Source organism: Crocuta crocuta, unplaced genomic scaffold (assembly GCF_008692635.1).
Source record: "Crocuta crocuta isolate KB4526 unplaced genomic scaffold, BGI_CrCroc_1.0 scaffold85, whole genome shotgun sequence".
In the NCBI taxonomy this organism is placed as follows: Eukaryota; Metazoa; Chordata; class Mammalia; order Carnivora; family Hyaenidae; genus Crocuta; species Crocuta crocuta.
In genome coordinates this window covers 4,469,364-4,494,985 of record NW_027530620.1, presented here as the reverse complement: position 1 = coordinate 4,494,985, position 25,622 = coordinate 4,469,364, and the positions used below count along the sequence as shown (strand labels likewise).

Genomic DNA, 25,622 nt, shown 5'->3' with positions numbered 1-25,622 from the left:
CTTACCAATTCTTAATGCTGAATGTCTAACCTCTTTCTTTAAAAAAAATTTTTTTTAATGTTTATTTTTTGAGAGAGAGGAAGAGACAAAGCATGATCGGGGAAAGGGCAGAGAGAGACACATACACAGAATCCTAAGCAGGCTCCAGGCTCCACAGTGTCAGCACAGAGCTCGACACAGGGCTGGAACCGATGAACTGTCATATACTAAACCGACTGAGCCACCCAGGCGCCCCTCAGTGTTTAACCTCTTTCTTGCCCCTGAGTTGCAGATTAGCGTTTGAGGAAGAGCAGAACAGTGCAGAGTTGATCTTTTGTTAATGAATGTGTTCTCATTTGAAATGAGGTTTACTCTAAGTCATTTCTCTTAATAATGTGTTTCCCTACCCCCATCTTTCGCTGAAAAGTTAAGACCATTTAACATGAGTCCACCATAACCTCAGCATGCTACTGTTCCTATAACCTTTTAACCATCTTTCTCATGAGCCTGTAAGATGTGCCTTCTCCAAAGTTTACCTAGTGTTTTGTCCTTTGAACCCCACACCTTGCCACCTCTCTCAGAATCTGATCTCATAATTCTTTCCTTTCGTTTCTAGCATCTTCAGTCTGTTTCTTTCTATGGATGTTTTCCTTAAACCACAAGACTTATTGTGCCTTTCTCATCCTAAAACAAAGAACTATTGAATCTTCTGGCATTTCTAGCTGCCAACCAGACATTCCCTTTTTTCTAGTCACATTTCTCACATGTATGTAGTACAGTCATAGCTCCTTCCTGCTTGTTCTCATTGGTCCTTGGGCCATGTGGTTGTGCTTCCCATGGTACTTTTATGTGTACTGGAATTATAGAATGCTTGAGGATTAGGGACCTTTGACTTTTTTCTTCATCACTGATTTCATGAGCTCTTTTTTTTGGGTTTTTGTTTTTGTAATTTTTCTTGTCCCCCATCTCCCACACTCCCCATTTTCCCCTACTTTATACTGCTTTTCCAGAGGTCTTTGATGGCTGGTTGTGTCTTTTTATCTCTAGAGTCAAGCACAGAATCTTGTGTAAACTGGACATGTAAGAAGTGTTTGAATGAATGCCGCTCTGCCACCTTGTAACATCTTCCATTACATCACTTCTAGATAACCTCAGCGGGACCAGAGCTGATCTAATCTCTTACCTCCTGTAATTCAAATGTGTTGGAAATGAGGTCTCCCTAAATTATAGCTTTTATCATGGCATTCTTTTGTTGAGTAATATATAGTGGCTTCCTGCAGTGTTAAACCCAAACTCTTGCCTGCATTTTATTTTACTTTTAATTTTTTAAAAATGTTTATTTATTTTTGATAGAAAGTGCAAGCAGGGGAGGGGCAGAGAGAGAGGGAGACACAGAATCTGAAGCAGGCTCCAGGCTCTCAGAGCCTGATGTGGGGCTCAAACTCATGGACCATGAGGTCATGACCAGAGCTGAAGTTGGACACTTAACTGACTGAGTCACCCAGGTGCCCCTATTGCCTGCCTTTTAAAGTCATCTATAATCTGGTCCTCTTGTTGACTTATTCTCTAGTTTATTTGTACCCCCGACAAATGCTCTACTCCATTTCTATCTCTGTAACTGTTCTGTTGTTTTTTCTTTCAGATCTATCTGTTCTGTTCTTTTCTCAATCTTACGCTTTTCTGCAAACCACTCCAATCCACTGTCCTTATTTTGGGGATGACCATTTCCTTGCTTTTCTTTATTCTTTCCACCTGTGAATGCATTTCTTCCCTCCCTTTCCCTTCCCTTCCCTTCCCTTCCCTTCCCTTCCCTTCCCTTCCCTTCCCTTGTCTTGTGTCTTTTCAATTTATTTTTATTTATTTTGAGAGACAGAGAGAGAGAGAGCCAGCAGGGAAAGGGCAGAGAGAGAGGGAGACAGAATCCCAAGCAGGCTCTGCACTGTCACTGCAGAGCTCTGTGTGGGCCTTGAATTCATGAACTTTGAGATCATGACCTGAGCCGAAATCAAGAGTCGGATGCTTAACTGACTGAGCCACCCAAGTGCCCCCTATAAATGCATTTCTAAGCAATATATTTTTTTCTGTTTTTGAATTCATTTGAATACAGTCATATTGTATGTTGTGTTTTCTCGTGATGCTTCTTTTCATCAAATTCTGTGAGATTAATTTATAATGTTATAGATAGTTGGAGTTCATTTATATTGCTTTATATTGTTTCATTGTGTAAATATACCACAGTTTTTTATTCTACAGTAGATGGACATTTGGATTGTTTCCAGTTTGTGGCTATTGGAAATAATGTCCTGGGATGCCTGGGTGGCTCAGTCCGTTGGGCTTCTGACTTGGCTCAGGTCATGATCTGTAGTTCAGGAGTTTGAGCCTGCTTGGGATTCTGTGTCTCCCTCTCTCTCTGTCCCTCCCCTGCCCATGCTCTCTTTCTCTCAGAACTAAATAAAACATTAAACAAAACAAAACAAAACGATATACCTATGAACATTCCTGTACATGTATTCTGGTATGCATGTGGATGAGTTTCTCTAGGGTATATACTCAGGTATGAGATTGCTGGTCCTTAGGTATTTTTTATTGCTTGTCTTAGCAGTTTTATTAAGTTTATCTGGTAATGCTAAACTGTTTTCAAAGATACCTGAAGAAATACACACTCCCACAACAGTGTTGTTTTACATAGTTGCCATTACTTGGTACTGCCAACTTTTTCATTTTTATCAATCTGGTGGATGCATGCATGATGCTATCTTACTGTAAAAGTTTTAATTTGTATTTACTTGATTACTGATGAGGTTGAGCTCTGTTTTGTATGTATATTGACTATTTGAATTTGCTCTTTTGTAAATTGCCTATTTAAATCTTTTGCCATTCTTTTTTTTTTCCCTTTGTATTCTTATTGATTTGTGTGAGTATACATATTCAGTGTATTAATCCATTTATTGATTATATGTTTTGCAAATATCTTTGCCCACTCTGTGGTTTTTAAAAATTCTTTTTATGGAGGGGGACCTCAGTGGCTCAGTGAGTTGAGCATCTGACTCTTTATTTAGGCTCAAGTCATGATCCCAGGATCATGGGATTGAGCCCCACATTGGACTCTGGGTTGAATGTGGAGCCTGCTTAAGGCACTGTCTGGGTGCCTGGGTGGCTTGGTTGAGCGTCTGACTTTGGCTCAGGTTATGATCTCTGGGTTCATGAGTTTGGGCCCTATATCAGGCTCACTGTTATTAGTGCAGAGCCCGCTTCAGAGCCTCTTTGTCTCCTCTCTCTGCCCCATACCCACTTGTGCTGTCTTTCTCTCAAAAATAAATGAAAACACTAAAAAAAAAAAATGTCTATCTCTCTCCCCCTCTGCCCTTCTCCTTCGCTCTGTCTCATGCACGCTCGCTCTCTGAAGAAATTATTTTTATGGAGTCTTTTGAAAACTAAGTTTTCAGTTTTAATATACTCAAATCAGTTTCTCTCTTTCTCTTTTCTAATGGTTAGTGCTTTTGAGGTCTTATTTAAGAAATATTTTATTACCCTGTGGGGGTGCCTGGGTGGCTCAGTCAGTTAAGTGTCTGACTCTTGGTTTCCGCTCAGGTCATGATCTCATGGTTGTGGAATGGAGCCCCTGGTCGGGCTCTGTGCTGACAACACAAACCCTGCTTGGGAGTCTCTCCCTCTCTTTCTCTCTGCTTCTCCCCTGCTCACTTGCTCTTTCTCTCTCTCTCTCAAGATAAATAAATAAACTTAAAAAGAAATATTGTATTACCCTGTGGTCATTCTGATATTCATCTGTGTTATCATAAACCTTCTAGTTGGCACCTTTATATTTAGGTTTATATTCCACCTGGACTTGATATGTTTATAAAAATTTTAATTTTTTTCCCAGTGTCCTTTCCTTATTGACCTGCCCTGCCACTTCTATAATAGATTGTGTCATTATTTGTAGGTCTTTGGGTTCTCTGTTTTGTTTCATTGGTCTGGTTATACACATTTTCACCAACTAGAAACAATCTTAATTATAATAAGCCTTGGAATTTGGTAAAATAATTCCCCCACCTTTTAAAAAAGTGTCTTGCCTTCTCCTACTCCTTTGAATTTCCTTGTATATTTTAGAATGCACCAAAAAACAAGCAAAAAATTCCCAAGTCCTATTAGCATTTGATTGGGATTACATTGAATCTATACATCAATTTGACAGAGAAATGACATCCTTATAATACTGAGTTTTCAATCCTTGATTACGGTGTATCTCTTCATTTATTTAGGTCTTCCTTATATCATACAACAAAATTTTATAATTTTCTCTGTAAGGTTTTTGCATATCTGTCATTAGATTTATTTCTAGGTATATAACCATTTTGTATCTAGCTATATACCTTCTTTAACTCATGTCAATTCTAAAAATGCATCTGTGAATTTTATATTTTTTATATTTTCTATATAGACAGCCATATCATCTGGAAATTATGAATTTTTGTTTTTTCCTTTCCAAACCTTATAGCTGATTTACTTTTTGTTTTGCTCTATAGATGGTTATCTTCCATTACTATGTAGAATATTATTGTTCTACTTAACATTGTATGAATACTGAGCATCCTCGTTTTGTTTATGATCTCAGAGGGAAAGCTTTCTATGTTTCACTTAATAGTAAGTCTAATGGCTTAACAGAAGACGATGGGGGAGAAGGGGAAAAATAGTTGGAGAGAGGGAAGGGGGGCAAACCATGAGAGATTCTTGAATACCGAAAACAAACTGAGGGCTGATGGAGGCGGGGGAGGGCACTTGTCGGGATGAGCATTGGATGTTACATGGAAACCAACTTGATAATAAACTATAAAAAAAAATAGTAAGCCTAATGGTTGCTGTAGGTTTTTTCGTAGATACTCTTTTAATCTGAGTTCCCTAGAAAACAGAGACCAATACAAGGATTAAGAGTTGAGGTTTTATCTGGGAGGCATAATCCCAGGGATCATGAGAAAAGGGAAGTGAGGCAGAGATGGGAAACAATGTAAGGTGATACCTTATCTCATTGGCCACTGTTTCACAAAGGACTGGAGAGACATTGTTTGGCAGGTTTGCTTGCTTGGTCATACAGGGTATCTTTGGACAGAGGAACAGTTTCTCACATCAGTAGATGGGAGTCTAGAAGAAGTTTTATCTCCTTGCTTTTCTCTTGCATTCAGCCTCCTCAGAGAATGAACTCCCCTTCACTTCTGGGTTGCATCATTTAGACCCCTGTGGCAACCAGTGTAGATGTGTCACTAATTTTTCAGTGGCTTTTTACAGAGGTGACTTTTTGGTTGCATTTGACAGAAACTCCAGTCATATTAATTTGCATATAACTGAGTATATCAGGTCCAGGGATACAGATGGTATCAGCAGCTTCTCATCTTTAGTGTCTTTGATATATTTTCCACTGAATGGTTACAATGATTGTTGACAGCCCTAGGCTCAAATCCTATTATTTAGTTTTGGCAGAAAACATTCAGGAGCTTAGTTATTGGTCTGGCTTGTATCACATGTCCTTCCTTGAACCAATTACTATGTTTAGGGATATAGGGGATGCTGGCTGTTCCTGGGGCACATGTTCACCTCATGTGATGGTGTCAGGCCCACCCAATCTTAAGTGAGGAGTTCCTTACCAAAAAGGAGTTTCTAAACAAAAAGAAGGAGGAGGGAAGAGTTCTGGTCACACCAAAACAAGTGATATTCTTTAAAATTGGTCATTGTAACTTGTTCAGCATCCCTAAAATTATTTAAACATATAGCGATATAGTCTGTTGTACTATCCACTAAAATTTAAATGTAACTGTTAAATACAAAAATCTGAAGAAAAATGATGTAACCTGATGCAGCTGTGGATTCCTATTCCTTAAAACTTTAAGCTTAGCTCTGACTTTAATGCCAACCCCTAGCCCTCATAAGGAGGTCTTCTTGGATTTTGTGTTTTGGACTTCCTGTGCCTCTTTCTGCATCTGCACTCCTGCATCATCATGAGGTGTTTCTCATTTGTCCTCTGACATCAAAAAACTGCTCTCATATCAGCCATTTAATCATTTTCATAAACTTTGTTGAAGATACAGTGATTGTGGGAAGGAGCCAAAGGGTGCAAGACTTTCTTAGAGACTCCACTCTGCCTCTCCTTTTTCTTCCCTTCATCATTCTTTCTTTGTCTGGGGAAGTAGTTTCTTCCTCCTACCTTCACAGAGCAATTCCAGTCATTTCTTAGCTCTTTTTTTTCTTTTATTTATTTATTTTGAAAGAGAGAGAGAAAGAGAGAGAAAAAGACCGCACACAAGTGGGGTAGGGGCAAAGAGAGGGAGACAGAATCCCAGGCAGGCTTCTCACTGTCAGTGCAGAGCCTGATGTGGGGCTGGAACTCATGAACCATGAGATCATGACCTGAGCTGAAGTCGGCTGCTCAGTTGACTGAGCCACCCAAGTGCTCTAGCTCTCTCTCTTTTTTTTTTTTTTTTTTTTTTTCTTTTCTTCTTTTTAAAATATTTATATTTAAGATTAGAGATAGAGAGACAGAGCACAGGCATCAGTGGGGCAGAGAGGGGGAGACAAAGAATCTGAAGCAGGTTTCAGCCTCTGAGCTGTCAGCACAGAGCCCGATGTGGGGATTGAACTCATGGACTGAGCTGAAGGACATGGACTGAGGACATGACCTGAGCTGAGGTCAGATGCTTAACTGACTGAGCCACCCAGGCTCCCCCTGTTTTTTTTTTTTTTTTCTTAAAAAGAACTTTAGTAAGGTATACTTTACATATCATAAATTAATTCATTTTAAGTGTACCATTCAGTGATTTTTAGTAAATTTATAGAGTTATGAGAAACCATCACCCACAATCCACTTTTAGAGCATTTCCACCTCCCCCCCCCCCAAATCCTTGTGCCCATTTACTTCCTGTTCCCATCCTAAGTTCCAGGCAACCACTAATAATACACTTTCTGCCTGTCTTTATCTAGATTTGCCTTTCCTGAACATATGTAGCCCTTTGTGCCTGGTTTTCTTCACTTAGCATAATATTTTCATGACTCATCTATATTATAGCATGTGTGAGTACTTCATTTCTTTTTATAGTTGAATAATACTCCACTGTATGTGGAATTTTGCTTACCTGTTCATCAGTTGATGGACATTTAGGTTGTTTCTACCTTTTGGCGATTGTGAATAGTGCTCGTGTGAACATTCATGTACAAGTTTCTATTAAACACCTATTGTCAGTTCTTGTGAGTATATTCCTAGGAATGGAATTGCTGGGTCATTTGGTATTTTATGTTTAACTTTTAAGGACTGCTGAACTCTTCTACACCAACTACACCATTTTACATTTTCATCAGCAATGTGTGAGGGCTCAGATTTTTCCATATCCTGGCTAACAACTTGTTCTTGTTTTCTTTTTCATTATAGGCATTCTAATGAGTGTGAAGTGGCATTTCATTGTGGTTTTGATTTGCATTTCCCTAATGATTTGTGATGTTTTCGTGTGCTTATTGGCCATTCACAGATCTTCTTTGGTGAAATATCTATTCCTGTCTTTTCCTCATTTTTAAATTGGTTATTTATCTTGTTTTTGAATTGTAGGAGTTTTTTTTTTTAAATGTTCAGAATACAAGTCTTTTATTAGACACATGATTTACAAATATTGTCTCCCTGTCTGCTTAGTTTCTTATTTACTAAATGGTGAATTTTGAAGCACAGAGATAATAAATTCTGATGAAGTCCAGTGCATTAAATTTTTTTTCTTATTACAAATCATGATTTTGGTGTCATTCTCTAAGACTCTGTTTAATTCATGGTCAAGATTTCCTTCCTGTTTTCTTCTACAAGTTTTTATAGTTTTAGCTTTTACTTTAGGTTTATGATCCATTTGCATTAATTATTTTGTGCATGGTGTGAGGTGAGGGTCTAAATTCATCTTTTGCATGTAAATGTTCTTTTGCAACACTCTTGTTGCAAAGACTATTTCTGTCTCACTGAATTGCCTTGGTAGCTTTTTCAAAAATCAGTTGACCATAAATGTGGTTATTTCTTGACATTCGGTTCTGTTTCATTGATCTGTATGTCTGTTCTAAGACCAGTACCACAGTGTTTTGAATAGTATTACTTTATAGTAAATTTTGAAATCCAGAAGTTTGAATCCTCCAACTTTTTACTTCTTTTTCAAAATTGTTTTTACTCATTCTGGATTTTTTGTATTTCCATAGACATTTCAGAATCAACATCAGTAATAAAGTTTGCCAATTTCTGCAAAAATCCTTTTGGGATTTTGATAGGGATTATTATGCTGAATCTATAGATTAGTTTGGACTGTACTGAGTCTTCAGATCCACAAACACAGACTGTGTTTTCATTTGTTTAGATACTATTTAATTTCTCTGAACAAAGTTTTAAGGTTTTCAGTATGTAAGTCTTGTCCTTCTTTTGCTAAATCTAAGTATTGCTTCTGATATTACCATGATGGAATTAAAAACTTATTTTTGGTTTGTTCATTGTAGTATATCGAGATAACAATTGATTTTTGAATATTGAACTGGTCTCCCCTGACTTTGCTAAACTTGTTAGTTCTAGTAGTTTTTTTTTCCTGTTTGTTTAATTTTCGGGGGGGAAGAGAGAGAGAGTGCACGTGACTGGGGTAGGGGCAGAAAGAGAGGGAGAGAGAATTCCAAGCAGGCTCAACACTGTCAGCGCTGAGTCTGATGTGGGCTCAAAATCACAAACTGTGAGTGAGATCATGACCTGAGCCAAGATCAAGAGTCCGATGCTCGGGGCNGGTTTTTTTTTTTTTTTTTTTTTTTTTTGTGTGAGTTCCTTAGATTTTCTGCATATAGGATTATGTTGGCTGTGAGTAAAGAGTTTTATTTTTTCCTTTTCAATCTGAACACCCTTGATTTGTTTCCATCTCTTTCTTTCCTTCCCCTGCTGCACTGGCTAGAACTTCTAGTACAGTGTTGAATAGCGAGAGCAGATATCTTTGCTTTCTCCCCGGTCTAAGGAGAGCATTCAGACCTTCACCATTAAGTATGATGCTATTTGTAGGCAGATGCTATAGAACAGGGAAGAAGACAAAGATTTGAAAAATATTTAGGAGCTTGAATAGGACTTAGCAACTAATTGTATACAGGATATAGTTTATATGTTTGTGGGAGAGCCTGGCTTTATTTTTATGAAGTAGGGTGGAATTGAAGATACATTTATCTCCTTTTCGGAAGGTTAACTTTTTACAGTAGAGGTTTTCTCCCTCCTCAGTTTTCTTTTTAGTTGCCAGTTTCAGATCAGTGTTAATTTTTTCAAATGGTAAATTTTTAAATTCTTTTTTTCTTTAGTTATAAGCTGATATGTTGCATGAGGTAGACAACAATGTTATTACCATGTTTTAGTTGAGGAAACTGAGATATGGTGGAATGTTCTAGATCAGACTGATGGAGACATCCATGTCCCTTTCAAACAGTGCTTTCTAAATCTTTGACTTATGAGTTATTCCAAAATTGTGTCAGATGGGACACATGAGTCATCAACATTCTTTTTTCCCTTATCCTCCCCCAAAGAGGAACTATGTCTTAAATGCTAAGTATATTATATAGAAGGACTGTTTCTGTTCTTTGGCTTCAAGAAATCAGCCCCTATGTGTTTTTGTTTTTCTTAGACCTTTAGCGGTTACTGGCCCTCTCTGAACCTAAATTCCTAAAGAATTCAACACACGCTAACTGACAAGTGACAGGGCCTCAGATGGGAGTTTTGTTTAGCCATCCATGAAAAGATAGGAAGCAGATCATAACAGTGCTGATTGGTGGTTGTAATTACACTGTTCCTATTAATATGTTAGTGTTGGGACATCTGGGTGGCTCATTCAGTTAAGCTCAGTCTGACTTCGGCTCAGGTCATAATCTCATAGTTTGTGGTTTTGAGCCCCGCATCAGGCTCTGTGCTGACAGCTCAGAGCCTGGAGCCTGCTTCAGATTCTGTGTCTCCCTCTCTCTCTGCCCCTCCCCAACTCATGCTCTGTTTCTCTCTGTCTCAATAATAAACAGAAAAAAAAGTGTATACACTAGACATTTTCACTGAGTATCTTTAGCTGACCTCATAGGTTTGTTTTTTAAGAATAGAGAACTCAGGGGCGCCTGGGTGGCTGAGTCAGTTAAGCGTCCGACTTTGTCTGAGGTCATGATCTCACAGTTTGTGAGTTCAAGCCCCATGTCAGGCTTTGTGCTGACAGCTCAGAGCCTGGAGCCTGGTTCAGATTCTGTGTCTCCTTCTCTCTCCGCCTCTCTCTCTCTTTCTCTCTCTCGAAAATAAACCTTAAAAAAAAAAAAAGGAATAGAGAACTCATTAATGTGAACTATAGCTAGAATCATTTACCTTTGGAAACTTGCTTGCAAGGAAATAGGCCTTAGGATCTGAATTCAAACCCTGCCTCTCCCCCTTTAATAAGCTTAGGAAAGTTACTTTATTTTTGAAGTTTATCTAAAAATATCTATTTTTTCTGACTATAGAGTAAAATATAGTGCTGCAGAAAACTTGGAAATACAAAAGACCCAAAAGAGAATATAAGGATCATTCATAATTTTAGATGTAGACGAAAATCCCTCAGAGAGCTTGGATTCCAGTGATAATCTTTCCAAAAACTAGTAATAGCCTAAATGTTTATTAGTAGACCGTTGGTTAAATATATTCTGATTTACCCATATCCTGGACTCTGTAGCTGATAAAAACTAGGAGAGCAATGTTTAAGAGTGGGGCTCCATGTTCAGATCTTGGTTTTATTCCTTATTAATTATGTGACCTTAACCTCTTGATGCTTAAGTATCCTAATAAATGCCTCCTTCATAGAGATTTTCTGAGGATTAAATGAGGTATAACAAATCTAACCCTTTACACAGTATCTGGCACACACATTGTAAGTGCTTGGTAAGTAGTGTTAGACTATTATTAATTTTATGTGCTGATATGGAAAGATTCCCAAGAAATATGAAGTATATAATATAAGGTATCAAGAAAAGTTTCTTTTTTATTGTATGATGTCATATGTGGACATTAAAAAGTAGATGCATCTTTTTTTTCTTTTAAAGTTTATGTGTTTATTTGAGATAGAGAGTGCGCACGCATGCAGGGGAGAGGCAGAGACAGAATCCCAAGCAAGTTCTGTGCTATCAACAAGAAGCCTTATATGGGGCTCAAACTCATGCACCTTGAAATCATGACCTGAGCCGAGATCAAGAATCAGATGATTGACTGACTGAGCCACCCAGGCACCCCCATACATCTTTTTCTTGAAGGATATCTGATAAAATATTAAGTGGTTACATTTGGGGAACAGGATTGAGGATTGGAGAGGGTAGAGAGATGTACCTTTTGTTTTTACCTCTTTGTGAAATTTGAATTTTTTAATGCCGGGTATATATATGTTTTGTTTTCTTGTTTATTTATTTATTTTTTTTAATGTTTTATTTATTTCTAGGAGAGAGACAGCGTGAGCAGGGGAGGGTCAGAGAGAGAGGGAATCACAGAGTCCGAAGTAGGCTCCAGGCTCTGAGCTGGCAGTCAGCACAGAGCCCGACGCGGGGCTCGAACCCACGAACCGCGAGATCATGACCTAAGCGAAAGTCGGACGCTTAACCGACTAAGCCACCCAGGCGCCCCTTTTGTTTTCTTGTTTAAAAGATGTCTGTGTGGGGCCCCTGGCTGGCTCAGTCAGTAGAGCATGTGACTCTTCATCTCAGGGTCATGAGTTCAAGCCCCATTTTGGATGTGGAACCTACTTCAAAAGATGTCTTCTTTTACAGAGTTGTTTCTTTGTTTTTTTTCTCCATGTTGGAAAATCTTAATTCCTCTGCTTCTCATAATAACTTTATTTACATAGGGTTTGAACATAGTTCTTGAACCAGTTCTTTGCAGATATGCTAAAGACGTATTAGAGACTAATTTGACATAAGTAAAAAAATATCATTTATCTTGTTTAAAAAGAAGAGTTTCATATAGGATAGAACATTGTGTTTCACTTCACAAATGGGACAATAATGATGTCAACGAGGCTCTTAAAGAAAAGGTTATACATTCAGAATTCTTCTATGGATTCAGATTCCACCCCCCCACCCCCCAGCAAATATTTACCTATTTGACAGTAATAGATAAAAAAGGCATAATTGCTTGTCCTTTCCCAATTGATTAAAAACCAACCATACTTGCAAATTAGTTTTCTCTAAAAGGTATTTGGAAGGTTCATAAACCAAGTAGTCTCAAAATTCACTCTTACTCCCTATCTCTTTTTCTCTGTTTGATTTTTTTAATGTTTATTTATTCTTGAGAGATAGAGAGAGACAGCGTGAGCAGGGGAGGGACAGAGAGACAGGGAGAGAAAGAATCTGAAGCAGGCTCCAGGTGACAGCACAGAGCCCAACGCAGGGCTTGAACCAATGAATCGCAAGATCATGACCTGAGCCGATGTCAGACACTTAACCGACTGAGCCACCCAGGCGCCCCTTTGTTTGCATCTTATAACCGTGTCTCCATTTCTATTTTTCTCTCTCCATCATCTCAAATATTAAGTTGGTAAAGATTAATAGGATATATAGTCCCTGTCCTCAAGAAGCTCACATCCATTGTTCCATTCTAGCATTTTTACTGAACTACTTTCCTGCAGGGAAAGAACTATGAAAATTTCTCTCTATTCCCATTTTTTTCACTTCAGCTTGAACATTTATTAAGTAATCAGGATATGCCGGACGCTCTGCTAGAGGGTGCAAAGGCAAATGAGGTCCCACCTTTTATTGCTTGGTTTCTTGCAAAGAGATAGATAGGTAAATAGATTTCAAAACAACTTGATAGAATCTACGTCTATGATATTGTTTGGTTATCACAAGGAGATCATTTTTGATAGAAAAGTGCCACCAGACAAAATGAAAGAATATACATTTTCTTTAATGGCAGATATTAACCTGCTTTGAGACATTTGTGCAAAGTAAGAGCCAGCATAGCATACTCCAATCAGAAGTAGTTTCCTTGCCCTCCCTAATTCCTCAAGAAATTGCAAAGGTGCTTCTGAAAAGAGTAAGAATGTGCCAAGCCTGAGAAGCCAGGTTCTCAAATCCTTCACGGTCTCTTTTTTTCTCCAACTATACTTTTATACTGGAGGGTTGCATTAGTAACCTGCAGGAGAACCTGCTTTGCAGTTTATGTGCTTCTATCAAAGAGAATGTTTACAAACATTGGGCTTTCTTCTGCTGAAATCAAACTTTGTCAGCAAGGCCAGGTTCTTAGTCCATGGTAAAAAGCAGTGTGGTTAGTCTGCTGCCCCTGAATTAGCCTCCTGGAAACTCTTTTTCCATGAATGTATATGGATGAACACAGAGTACTTGGAAAGCACAGAGAAGGAGTATCTAACCTGAGTGGGACAGAACAGAAATAATCAGGCAGGACTTTACGGAGGACATGATATGTGTCTCGAAGAGTATTTGCCCCATCTGTATTCCATAGTTTGTTAGTTTTGTCCATTAAGGTAGATTAATAATAACTGAAGAGTTTAAAGCTAAATTGCTGACCTCAGTTGCATCTTTGAAATATAGGGATGTTTCTTACATTATTATAATACTGTTTTCACATATTAAAAAAAAAAACGTAATTCTTAATTGTGTAATACCTTGTTCCTGTTCAAATTTCTCATCCCCAGCAATGTGTTTTATAGCTAAGTTGTTCAAACCAGGATCCAGTTAGGAACCATTCATTACATTTAGTTTTATCTCTAAGTCTTTTTTTCTTCTTTTAAATAGACTTTACTTTTTTCACATGAAGTCTTTTTTATGCTAAAAGTTAGCCTGTCTTTATGTACTCATCATGCTGATTTGTTTAAGAGACTTGCAATACAGGATGAGCTGCCTTCTGACTTTTGTCTGATTGCTTCCTTTGGCACCAGTTTGTTAACAGTGTTCTCTGCATTTCCTGTAAACTGGATGTTAAATGCATAGGTTTGATTCAATTCAGGTTAAACATTTTTTTGGCACAAATAAGTAGGTAACACAGTGTTGCATTTCTTTAATCTATTGTTTTCTTTATTTTTCCCCCTAGTAAATTGTTGATTTATTCAGTGTGACTGCTACTCCTAAAAAAGCCTTTATTTGCAGGAGGTAGGCTGTGGCATTGGATGGTAATGAATATTAAAAGAAAAATTACAAATAGAAAAATATCACCATGCATTACATCTAAGGTAAATGCTTTGTGTTACTTGATATGTGTGTATATGTACACACACATCATACACATTTGTATCTACATACACAGAGATACATACATACACACAGACATCAACACGTACAGACATAATAGATTGCATATATACTGGATTGTGATATAAGCCTTATTTTGTACTCTGGGTCCCATTCGGAAAAGTTTGACAATCATTAGAGGAACTGACTCATTGTTTGTGAGCTATTCTGTATCTCTGTACCCTTTGGAGGTGAGGACAACTTATCAAGGTAAATTCCTGTCTTTTGGCATGGATCACTATTTACTGTTCCACGTATTGGGGAAACCATGCTTGATAACACAAACAAATGAACCAACAGCTGTCATCATACCAAACTACATATTGTATCTTGTTTAAGGCTCTTAATGTTTTTTTTTAATTTTTAATTTTTAATTTTTTTATTTCTGAGAGAGAGAGAGGGGCAGCGTGAGCAGGGGAGGGTCAGAGAGAGAGGGAGATACAGATTCTAAAGCAGGCTCCAAGCTCTGATCTAGCTGTCAGCACAGAACCTGACACAGGGCTTGAACCCACGAACTGTGAGATCATGACCTGAGCTGAAGTCGGACGCTTAACCAACTGAGCCACCCAGGTGCCCCTAAGGCTCTTAAACATACCCCTTTGAGTTTCCTAATTCATCTCAGGAAGGATTCAGTACGCTCCATCTTTATGTTGCTACTTGCAAACACTTTTCTTTGCTATTTCTTGTAGTAGATCTTCATGCAGTTGTGAAAAGAGGTCCTCTTTAGATTTTGTTCTGTGTAGGTAAACCATTTCCCACCTGATGTCTCCATTTCTTGTTTGTACTTTAGATAGATGGGTCACACTTGGCCATCCAGGTACCCTGGAGGGTTTGGAGGCTCATAGACCTTTGTACCTCTCCTCCTCTTCTTCATATGGACTGGTCAGAAAGTAGCTTCTGTTCCATTGAGTGTCCAGGGGCTTACAATTAAAGAGAAGGAAGGCTTTGATGATTAATATGGGAAATTCCTTAGCATTTCCACTGTCTTGGGCTTTTCATCCAACAGGAAATGGTGGACATCATTTTTTCCATGTTAAGTGCTTCAAGCATGTCATACTGCAGAAATCCATTTGTATTTGTCTCTATCTCAGACTGTGACATAAAGAAATCATCCTGAGATACGATACTGTAGTTTGGGAGGTGTTTCTTAGCCAGTGTTATCTTCCCACCATTTGTCACACCACTAATTCCAATGACAAATGTTTTCATAATTACCTTTGAAAACCACATCTTCCCAAAGTTTCCAGGTGCCAGTTTGATTCCTCCCAGACAAAGTGGCAGAAATGCTGGCCAAGTGCATGCCTGTAACTGACCCACCGCAACCCCCAGAGATCGCTAACTGAGGCCCATGGTCCCTCTCTCCCCATCCCTACTGGGTCAGAGGTGGCCCAGATCTAATCTATTGGTTTTTTTTTTCTTTTTTTTAAATTTTGCTCTTCGTTATCTTTAATGTCAACTATACACAATGGTAGAACTATGATTCAACCCATCAATCACCAGTCTTGGGTTTGGATAATCACAGAACTAGAGTATCAGCTGCTCTTTTCCATTTACTTTTGGGGATTTTGCTAGCCCTTTTTTGCCTCGTCTCTGATGCATTCTTTTAGCTGGTATATTGCCTGGTGTATCCTTCTACCCTTCCTTTCTTTTCTGACTTCTGTGTTACATATATACAGTACCAGTTCCAAGAGATCTTATTTTCTTACTTGACGTAGTACATTGCAGCTATATTTTGTGACTTCATAGCAGAAGCTCAACTAAACTCTTCTATTTTTGTCTAAACTCCCCTTAGTCTTCTTTTTTGTGAATTGTATTTATTTATTTTTAGATTTATGTTATTTTTTAAGTAAGCTCTATGTGGGACTTGAACTTAGAACCCTGAGATCAAGAGAGGTAAAGTCTACCAGGCTTCCCTCTCCTTACTCATCTTTACTAAGGTTTTACTTCTGGTCCCATGAAGAATGACTAGAGATGAGAGAGGCCCAGATTGGTCATTCTGGAAATCATAGTCGGATGCAGCATCTGAAAGTGGGAGGAGATTAGAAGAAAGAATAAATTCAACATAATTTCCTTCAGGATGTGAGTCCTTTGTTGGTTATTTCCAATATCCTATGGTGAATGACCTTAGTGAGTGCTTTCTCTTGTGAAAATTGTAGTGCATGTTGGCATAATGAGGGAGCTTGTGGACGTGGAGACAGTTGATAAGGAGGCAAATTGGTCAAGTGTTCGATCACGTTCTTTTAGGTGGGGAAGAATGTACTCTCTCATAATTTAGGAGCATAAGTACTTATGGAATTTTTGATTTATACTTTCCACTTCACAGTTAATATTAATGGCTTATTAGAAGTAAAAAAGACTTCCTGTATTTCCCTGCTATAGAGCTATCACTAGGAGTAGGAAAAATAATTACTGGAAAAAGCAATCTATAGAAGTCTCCCATTATCCAGTTTTAATTCCATTATCAACCTTAGAGAGTAGAAGATCCTCTTCTGACCATCTGACATCTCTCATTTCAGTAGTAGCCTAATGCCATGCTGTAGTGCCTACAGCATTCACCTCACACTTCGTCTCATTACATAGGCATTTATCGTTTCAAATCATCACAAGAAAGGATAAATACAGAACAGTAAGATATTTTGAGAGAACACATTTATGTAACTTTTATTATAGTATATTGTTACAGTTGCTCTATTTTAGTACTTATTGTTGTTCATCTCTTTGCCTCCCTCACTTTGAAAAGATTATTTATTTAAATTCAAGTTAGTTAACGTACAGTGTAGTATTGGTTTCAGGAGTAGAAGCCAGTGATTCATCACTTACATACAACACCCAGTGCTCATCCCAACAAGTGCCCACCTTAATACACATCATTTGTAAATTAAACTTTGTCGTAAGTAAGTATGTAAAGGAGAAAACATATAGATAGGGTTCAGTATAATCCAGAGTTTCAGGCATCCACTGGGGATCTTGGACCTATTCCATGTGGGTAAGCAAGGACTCCTGTATAATAAAGGACTTTAACTGATATCAGGAACTATATTTATTCAGCATATTTTTGTCTTGAATACTTTGGGCCTTAGTATGGTTAAGAGATTTTATTTTTTATTTGGGAAAATTTTTCTCACTACCATACAATGAAATCTTTTTATGCAGAGGGTCTCAGTATAAATACATTCCTTGTTTGGGTAATATTTTTATTGCTAATATAGCCCATTTTAGAAATGGTTTTTATTTTCAAATTACTACTTATTTTCTTTTCGGAGGAAATTTTGTTATATAAAAATAAGACAAATATTTGTAGCATGCGGATTATCTTTTGCTGTATGTCACTTAAAGAAAAAGTTCAAGTGTTTCTGATGTGACCATATTTCATTTAAGTTTCACTACTTAACATATTCTGCAAACAGAATATATCTTTTACTTAATTGATGGTATGATGGTTAATTGGCACAGTTTTTCTTTCTTAGCTATACATGAAGTAATAGCAGGTCTTAACAATTAAGACATTATTGCATTTGATGAAATTCAGATTATTTATGGTTTAGCCCCAGAAATAGTGAGGTAGTGCTGAGGTTGGCAGACCAAGTTGAACAGCATTGAGGAAGAGAGACACAGAATATTTGCTCTATGTCACCCTATGAAACAACTTTTTCATATTCTCATCTAAGTTTTAACAAAAGAATCAGGAGATTTTAAGGCATTTTAAACTAAACACAGTAGTGAGCATTCACAACATATAGGCTTCATTAAAAGGACTAAGGGGAATCCTAAACTGAAATGAACTTTCTTGTCTTCTCACATCTGGTGGAAAGTACAGAGAATTCCCTTCTATATTTCCCCAGCAAGTTTCCCTTATTATTAACATTCTGAGTCAGTGTGGTACATTTGTTTTAATTGATGAACCAGTATGGATACATTATTATTAACTACAGTCCATAGATTACATTGGGTTTACTTGTTGTGTTGTACATTCTGTGAGTTTTAACAGATGTATAAGGAATCTGACTATCCCTATAGAATCATACAGAATAGTTAGTTTCACTGCCCTAAAAATTCCCTATGCACTATTTAAGTAATCCTTCTGTTTCCTCCCCCCTCCAACCTGGGTAACCCCTGTGTTTTTCTTTTTGTTTATTTTTTAAGTTTTTTTTTTAATGTTTATTTATTCTTGAGAGAGAGAGAGAGCATGAGCAGGGGAGTGGTAGAGGGAGAGAGGGACACAGAATCTGAAGCAGGCTCCAGGCTCTGTGCTGACAGCTCAGAGCTGTGCTGACAGTTGGTGTCCCAACACCTGTGTTTTTTAATGTCTCCATAGTTTGCCTTCCACAAAACGTCACATAGTTGAAGTCCTACGGTAAGTAGGCTTTTCAGACTGGATTCTTTGACTTGCAGCATTCTTTTAAGGTTCTTCCATGTCTTTTGTGGCTTGATGTCATATTTCTTTTTATTGCTGAATAATATTGCATTGTATTTATGTATCACACTTTGTATATCCATTTACCTATTGAAGGATAAACTTCCAGGTTCCAGCAGTTATGAATAATGAATTAGTCTTTTATAAAACACAAAAATAGTCTAAAGTACCTCAAATCACCCATTTAAAAACTAAAGCTGAGGGGCACCTGGGTGGCTCAATCTGTTAAGTGTCTGACTTCGCCTCAGGTCATGATTTCACAATTTATGGGTTCGAGCCCTGCATTGGGTTCTGTGCTGACAGCTCAGAACCTGGAGCCTGTTTTGGATTCTATGTCTCCCTCTCATTCTGCCCCTCCCACACTTGTGCTCTGTCTCTTTCTCTGTCTCAAAAATAAACTATAAAAAAATAATTGAAAAAAAAAAGCTGAGCTAATTCAGTATCTTAAGATTTAAAGAATAACTTTTTCACTGTTGTATGAAAAGTTTCTAATTGAGTAGTAGGCTCAAAACAGTGTTTGATAAATGTATAGAATGATTGAATATGAAAAAAGGAAAGGGATATGGAAGAGAAGAAAGGAGAAAAGATTGTATCATAAATTTGGATAATTTTTGGAAAGTGAGATTATGTAGAAATTCAGCTGGATATTTGAATGGGGACCAAGACGCCAAGGGCTCTGAATTCAGGCTAAAGCGTGAGAACACTGCAGGACACACTATCATCAAGCTGGCCCAGAAACCCACTCATTAGACCTATTTCAACTGATTTGCAATAAAATGATAGGAGAAAGTAGAGGTTAGTTTTTGGAAAAGACTAAAAAAAACCCCAGAAGGCTAGTTTTGTAAAATAAGGAAGTGGCCAGTTGGTGATAGTAGTGTAGAAGTTAGATACTGACTACAGAAAGCTAATTGCACAAAATCTATGGATAGTGGTGTTTATTTTATGTTCTTGTGTTATAATTTCTTTTTTGGGGGGGCTTTAATTTCTGTTTAATAAAAATGTTACTAATGTGATGAAGTTATTTAGTTATTGGATTTGGGACTCACTGAATATTTTGCTTTATAGTTTTGGGAAATGTAAGGAAAATGAAGACTAATGAAATATAAAGTTATTTGAATTTCTAAAATATTTTTTTTTTAGAAATGCTATTTGAGCAAATTTGAGATACTAGCGTGCCTCCAACAGTCACTAAACCAGCTTGAAATTGTGGAACTTTTAAACTCTAATCCTAATTCAAATAAAGTCTTATCTAGTCTATTACGGTAATTCTTTTGTGATTTACTTCATTTTTCAAAAAGTTCAATAATATTGTATATTTCATAGGGTTACCCAGTCACCTGTTTTGAGTACTACATGATAAATATTTTAGGGAAAACAATGGTGAATTAAACCACTGCCTTTTTATATAGAGTATATATAAAATGTGGGAAAAAATAACTAGGAAGGAGGAAAATGCATTAGATTATAAATAAGAGTTTTAATGAAGGGTGGAATTATTTTTGTTTGGGTTGAGCTAAGAAGTTTGTATACAGTTCCTATCATTTAAGTTTTAGCCTTAAAACTTGTTAAGAATTGAATTTGTGAATACAGGAGAGAAACAACATTGAGAAAACAACTTATGTTCACTGACAAGAATTTGGGAAAGGGCATGCAAGACTGGAGCCAGGTGATTAGGGTCAGATTGTGGAAAGCCATTAATGCCAGAGTATTAAGGTAATTTTCTATTACTTAAGTAAAAATAGGGAATAGTTTTTTGGGGCATAAATGAAGAGCTGGTAATATTAGATAGAAAAGAAGAATTTTTTTCTTCGTAATTCTTTGTTTATAAAATATTTTAGAATTTTATATCTTTAAGATATGCACATTTTAATATATATACCTTATTATAGCTTCTTGCTCTGTTGTAAGCCAAAATATGTTCCCTGAAATGCCATATACAAAAAAAAGCCTTCTGTAAGTTGGCTTTCACTTTTGTGTCCTACACCAGCAAAAAGATATTCTGCTATAATTATAGGCAGTATTTACTGAAATATCTCACAAATTTATGGCCCTAAATGATACTCTGAGATTTTGTTGGTTTTTAAATGGATATTTGACATACTTGGTTTCTTGCCATATTAAAGTAGGTTGCTTGTTTTCTTTTTAATTTTTTTATATGTTTATTTATTTTTGAGAGAGAGAAAGACAGAGTGCAAGCTGGGGAGGGACAGCGAGGGGAGACACAGATTTTGAAGCAGGCTCCAGGCTCTGAGCTGTCATCTCAGAGCCCTACGTGGGGCTTGAACTCATGAACTACGAGATCATGACCTGATCTGAAGTCAGATGCTTAACTGACTGAGCCACCCAGGTGCCCTCGTTGTTTTCTTTTTAAAACAATATATTTGCTTTCTTTGTTGTAGAACTGTGGCTGCTGAAGTCAGGAAGCAGATATCTGGACAATACAGTGGTTCTCCCCAACTGCTCAAAAACCTCAACATTGTTGGCAATATATCCCATCATACCACAGTAAGTAGCATATTTAAAATATGGGCTGTTACTGGCGTGTTACTGATGAGGCCATGACAAAATAGTGGAAAGACAAGAGCCAGTGGATTGTGTTCCATCAGTAGTCTCATAAACTTACTTGTTGCTACCCCTGTCTTTCCTGAAATTTGAGTTGGGGAAATGTGTTAGGTGTAATATAGGTGTTGATTTCTTAGTCAACTCTGAAACTTTACATTCAGGATTTATCAACTCTGGAATTTTATAGTTAAGACTTCCCAGATCCAAGTTGATTCATTACAGAAAGATTTAGGAATCTATTCTAGAAATAGTTACCGGAAGCAGTATTAGGTAAATATGTGGATTTGTAGTATTGTATGTCCCCATTAATAGAAGGTAATATATAGTTATTGAATCATTGCCTTAACCAGTGCTATGTCAGAGACATAAACATATGTTTTCTTTTTTTTAAATAAGTTTTATTTATTTATTTATTTATTTTAACACTGAAATGATGGATAACATATTTTATTTTATTTTATTTTTTTCTTTTTTTTATTTTTCTTTTTTTTATTATTTATTTATTTTTAAAGTGAGGTGGGGAGAGGGGCAGAGAGAGAGGATGGAAGAGAATCCCAAGCTCCATCTCACTAACTGAGATCATGACCTTAGCCAAAATCAATAGTTAGATACTTAACCCACTGAACCACCCAGTGGTATGTTTTCTTATTAAGGAAACTGGAATGAAGATAACCCACTGAACCACCCAGTGGTATGTTTTCTTATTAAGGAAACTGGAATGAAGATAACCCACTGAACCACCCAGTGGTATGTTTTCTTATTAAGGAAACTGGCATGAAGATAATCAATTTTGATAAAAAACTGATACCTATTAGAGTGAAAATATAAATTAAAGATATACTTCTATTTGTCAAAAACTAAAAAAGTAATTAAGAGTGACTTTGATGGAATTATATGTTTACACTTTTTTTTAACGTTTAGTTTTGAGAGAGAGTGTGCACACACACGCACAAGCAGGGGAGGGGCAGAGAGAGAGAAAGGGAGACAGGATCCAAAGCACGCTCTGCGCTGACGTAGAGAGCCCTATACAGGGCTGGAACTCAAGATCATGAGATCATGATCTGACCTGACCTGAAGTCAGAGGCCTAACTGACTGAGCCACCCAGGAGCCCTATTAACTAACACTTCATTTAGGTGCTAAAGGATACCAGTTATTGCAAAAAGATGGTATGCCAGAACATAACAGTTTGATTGCTTTGTAAATGACATGTTTATAATGGTTATTATAATTTTTAAAGATGAAATTTTACTTTTAATAACAGTTACATGCTGATTGGAGAAGTTTCAGAATATATGGATTTCTGGGTGATTTCAGTGTACATGGAGATGATTCTTTTAATACCCTCTCAGAATCTTGAACTCCTTTTCTGTACTGATATCCTATGTCCTGTATTATACCTCAGCTACTCACTTCTATAGTCATACCTTAGATTTGCTCATTATAAGTAATTTTAACCCCTTAGTAATCTCAGTTTTATGCTTCTTACTCTCTGGCTACTACTTTTTTCTTTCTTGCTCTCTTATTTTGGCATCCTGACTCCCACTTGTTTTTCACCCCCACCAGAATCTAGAATCCATGATTCTACTAACTTTTTCCTGCCTCTCACCTTTTGATGATTTCTTTTTTTTCCTTACCAAACTTAAATTTTGTTGATCATTATAATTACTCTCTTGCGTATACATACCCTTGACTTCCTTAACTTCTCATGTCATTAGCACACCTTCTTCAGTGCTTTTCAAACCTAGCTTGTTTCATACCTGCACTTGTACAGCTGAGTGTGGCTAGAGAAAACATAATTCCATTGACTGGTCTCACTCAGTTGATGACCACTCACTTATGATGGCTTTAACATTTCCAGGCAAATAGGATATTTTCCTAGTTCATTCATTCTCCTACTATTTTAGTTGACTTATTTCATGCCTCCTTCTCTTAACCCCTAATCACTGACTCCCATTGTCACTCATAGGATGACCTGACTTCATATTGTACTTGTGAAAATTGAAGCAGTCAGAAAAGAACTTCCACATACTCCTACCAGCATTTGTATGCACCGATTGTTTTCTGTACCCATGTAGTTTACCTGTTCACCTGTTACTCTAGATGAACTGCTAGTGAGCAAGAGGAGGGATTAGTCAATCCCTACTTCTCTGTTATTCAAATACAGCACTTTAATAATTCTCCCTTTTTTTAAATCACCTTTGCTCTCTCTTTTCCTGATCATTCCCATCAGTATACAAGCATACTATTATTTCTCCCATTAAAAAAATCCTGCTTTTTTGCCCTACATTTCTGTCCCCAGCCTCCAGTATGTTTTTGCTCTTCTTTGCAGCACAGTTCCTTCAAAGAGTTGTCAGAGCTTGCTGACTGCAATTTTTCTTCTTGTATTCTTTCTGATAAAGTACTTTTTAAATTATGAGAATCTATAAACATACACAGAAATATAAAGACTAGTGTAGACATTGCTGTTTTCTTACTTAACCACAATGCTGTTATCACACTTTGCAAAATTAACAGTAATTCCTTGGTATCATATAGTACATGCTGAATTTCCCTGATTGTCTCATAAATATATTTGGTTTATTCAAATGGAGCTCCACATAAAATTTCTAGATGGGATTTGGTCTTATCACAGGTGTTAAAACAAAACTGAAAACAACAATCAAAGCAGTTTCTCTCTCCCCTAACTTCTTCTTTTTATTTTTTTAACTTTTTAATTTTTATTTATTTATTTTTTGAGGGGGAGAAAGAGCAAGCTGCGGAGGGTCAGAGAGACAGGTAGAGAGAAATCCCAAGCAGGCTCTGGGCTGTCAGTGTAGAGCTTGACATAGGACTTGAACTCATGAACTGTAAGACCTTGACCTGAGCCAAAACCAAGAGTCAGATCCTTAACTGACTGAGCCATCCAAGTGCCCCTGCCTCCCCCAACTTCTAATTTTGTTTGATTTTATGTCATTGATTTGTTGAGAAAATCAGATTAGTTGTCTTACAGAATTGCCTGCCTTTTGGATTTTATATCTGCTTTCTTGTAGATTTGTTTCTGTGTCATTTCCTATAACTGATTAGATTCTGATTCAACTTTTTGGAAATTTCTTCCTTTATAGACTCATTTCTCTATTTTCTGTATTTCCTATAACTGATTAGATCTGTTTTTTTTAACAGCCTTATTGAGTTTTAATTCACATACCAAACAATTCGCCCATTTAATTTACAAAATCAGGGGATTTAATATGTTCACAGAAATATGCAACCATCCCCACAGGAAATTCAGAACATTTTCATCACCTCAAAAAGAAACTCTTCAGCTTATCACCCTTTTATCCTCCTCTGCCCTAGCCCCAAACAATCTCTAATCAAATACCAGAATTTTTGATGGTGCACCAGAAAGGATTGAAAGAGATCTTAAACACTAAATATGTCAAATTCCAACACAATGAGTTTTGAAATAAGACAGTATCTTAACATTGTCTGTGAGAGGTTCTGTGCTACTTTAATTGCTTCTTATCACCCTTTAACTCTGTTTATTGCCCAGCCACTCTCTTTTATAAAATCATGTTGCAGTCTCTTCCCTTTGAATACAGAATCTTTATTTGGAGCCTTGCAAAATAATTTAAAATTGTAATCAGCTCATCACCACATTCCAAGACTAACTCAAGCATCTGTCTCTGATGGGCATCAGAGGCAGGGAGATAGTTGTGTCAAAAATAAATTTGTTTCCATGATCCAAGTCTAGCTAATACCACACCTTGAAAGCCAGTGACCTGTGTGAGTTTGGGAAACAAGATCATTTATTTATCCTGTATTTAGTGTTTTTAAGAGAGTGTCCTAGCTTCTTTCCCTACCCTAAGACTTACTCTTGATATGGTTGGTCATTCTTTGACGGAAGATTAATTTAGAATTAGACATATGCAAGGGCTCCCAAATTTTGTATTTATTTTCAATTAATATTCATTTGTGACACTTTGAATCCTGAAAGGTGTGCTGCCCTAGAAGTAATACCTGGGCAGAGAAACATTGCCTTGAAAAGATTTAAAAACAAAAAAAAGGTTCACTTAAATCTGTTCATTTGTGTGTCTGTATATCTGTCTGCCTATCTATCTTTTTGTATTGTATCTATTTGTATTGTGGTAAACTGTATATAACATAAAATTTACCATTTTAACCATTTCTAGGTGTGCAATTCAGTGGCATTAGTACGTGTACAGTGTTGTACAATTATTACACTGTCTATTACCGTTGTCCATTGCCAGAAATTTTTCAAACTGAAACCCTGTACTCATTAAACAATAACTCCCTGTTTCCCCCCCTCCTCAGTCCCCAGGTATCTTTATTCTGTTTCCGTCTCTTAATTTGTCTCCTCTATGTACCACATAAAGTACAATTTTACAATATTTGTCTTTTTTTATT

The 25,622-nt window shown here is 37.0% G+C and overlaps 1 protein-coding gene and 1 pseudogene across 2 annotated transcripts in view; one reads left to right on the top strand and one right to left on the bottom strand.

Annotated features, from left to right (window-relative positions):
- Positions 1-15,450, bottom strand: part of LOC144234815 (nicotinamide riboside kinase 1-like) — a 19,225-nt pseudogene extending 3,775 nt beyond the window's left edge.
- Positions 1-25,622, top strand: part of DOCK7 (dedicator of cytokinesis 7) — a 212,361-nt gene that overhangs the window by 2,045 nt on the left and 184,694 nt on the right. For both annotated transcript variants that reach the window (XM_077768102.1, XM_077768100.1), the window contains exon 2: positions 21,055-21,160. The gene's annotated coding sequence lies outside the window, so the exon portion shown is untranslated. The remainder of the gene's footprint in view (positions 1-21,054; positions 21,161-25,622) is intronic.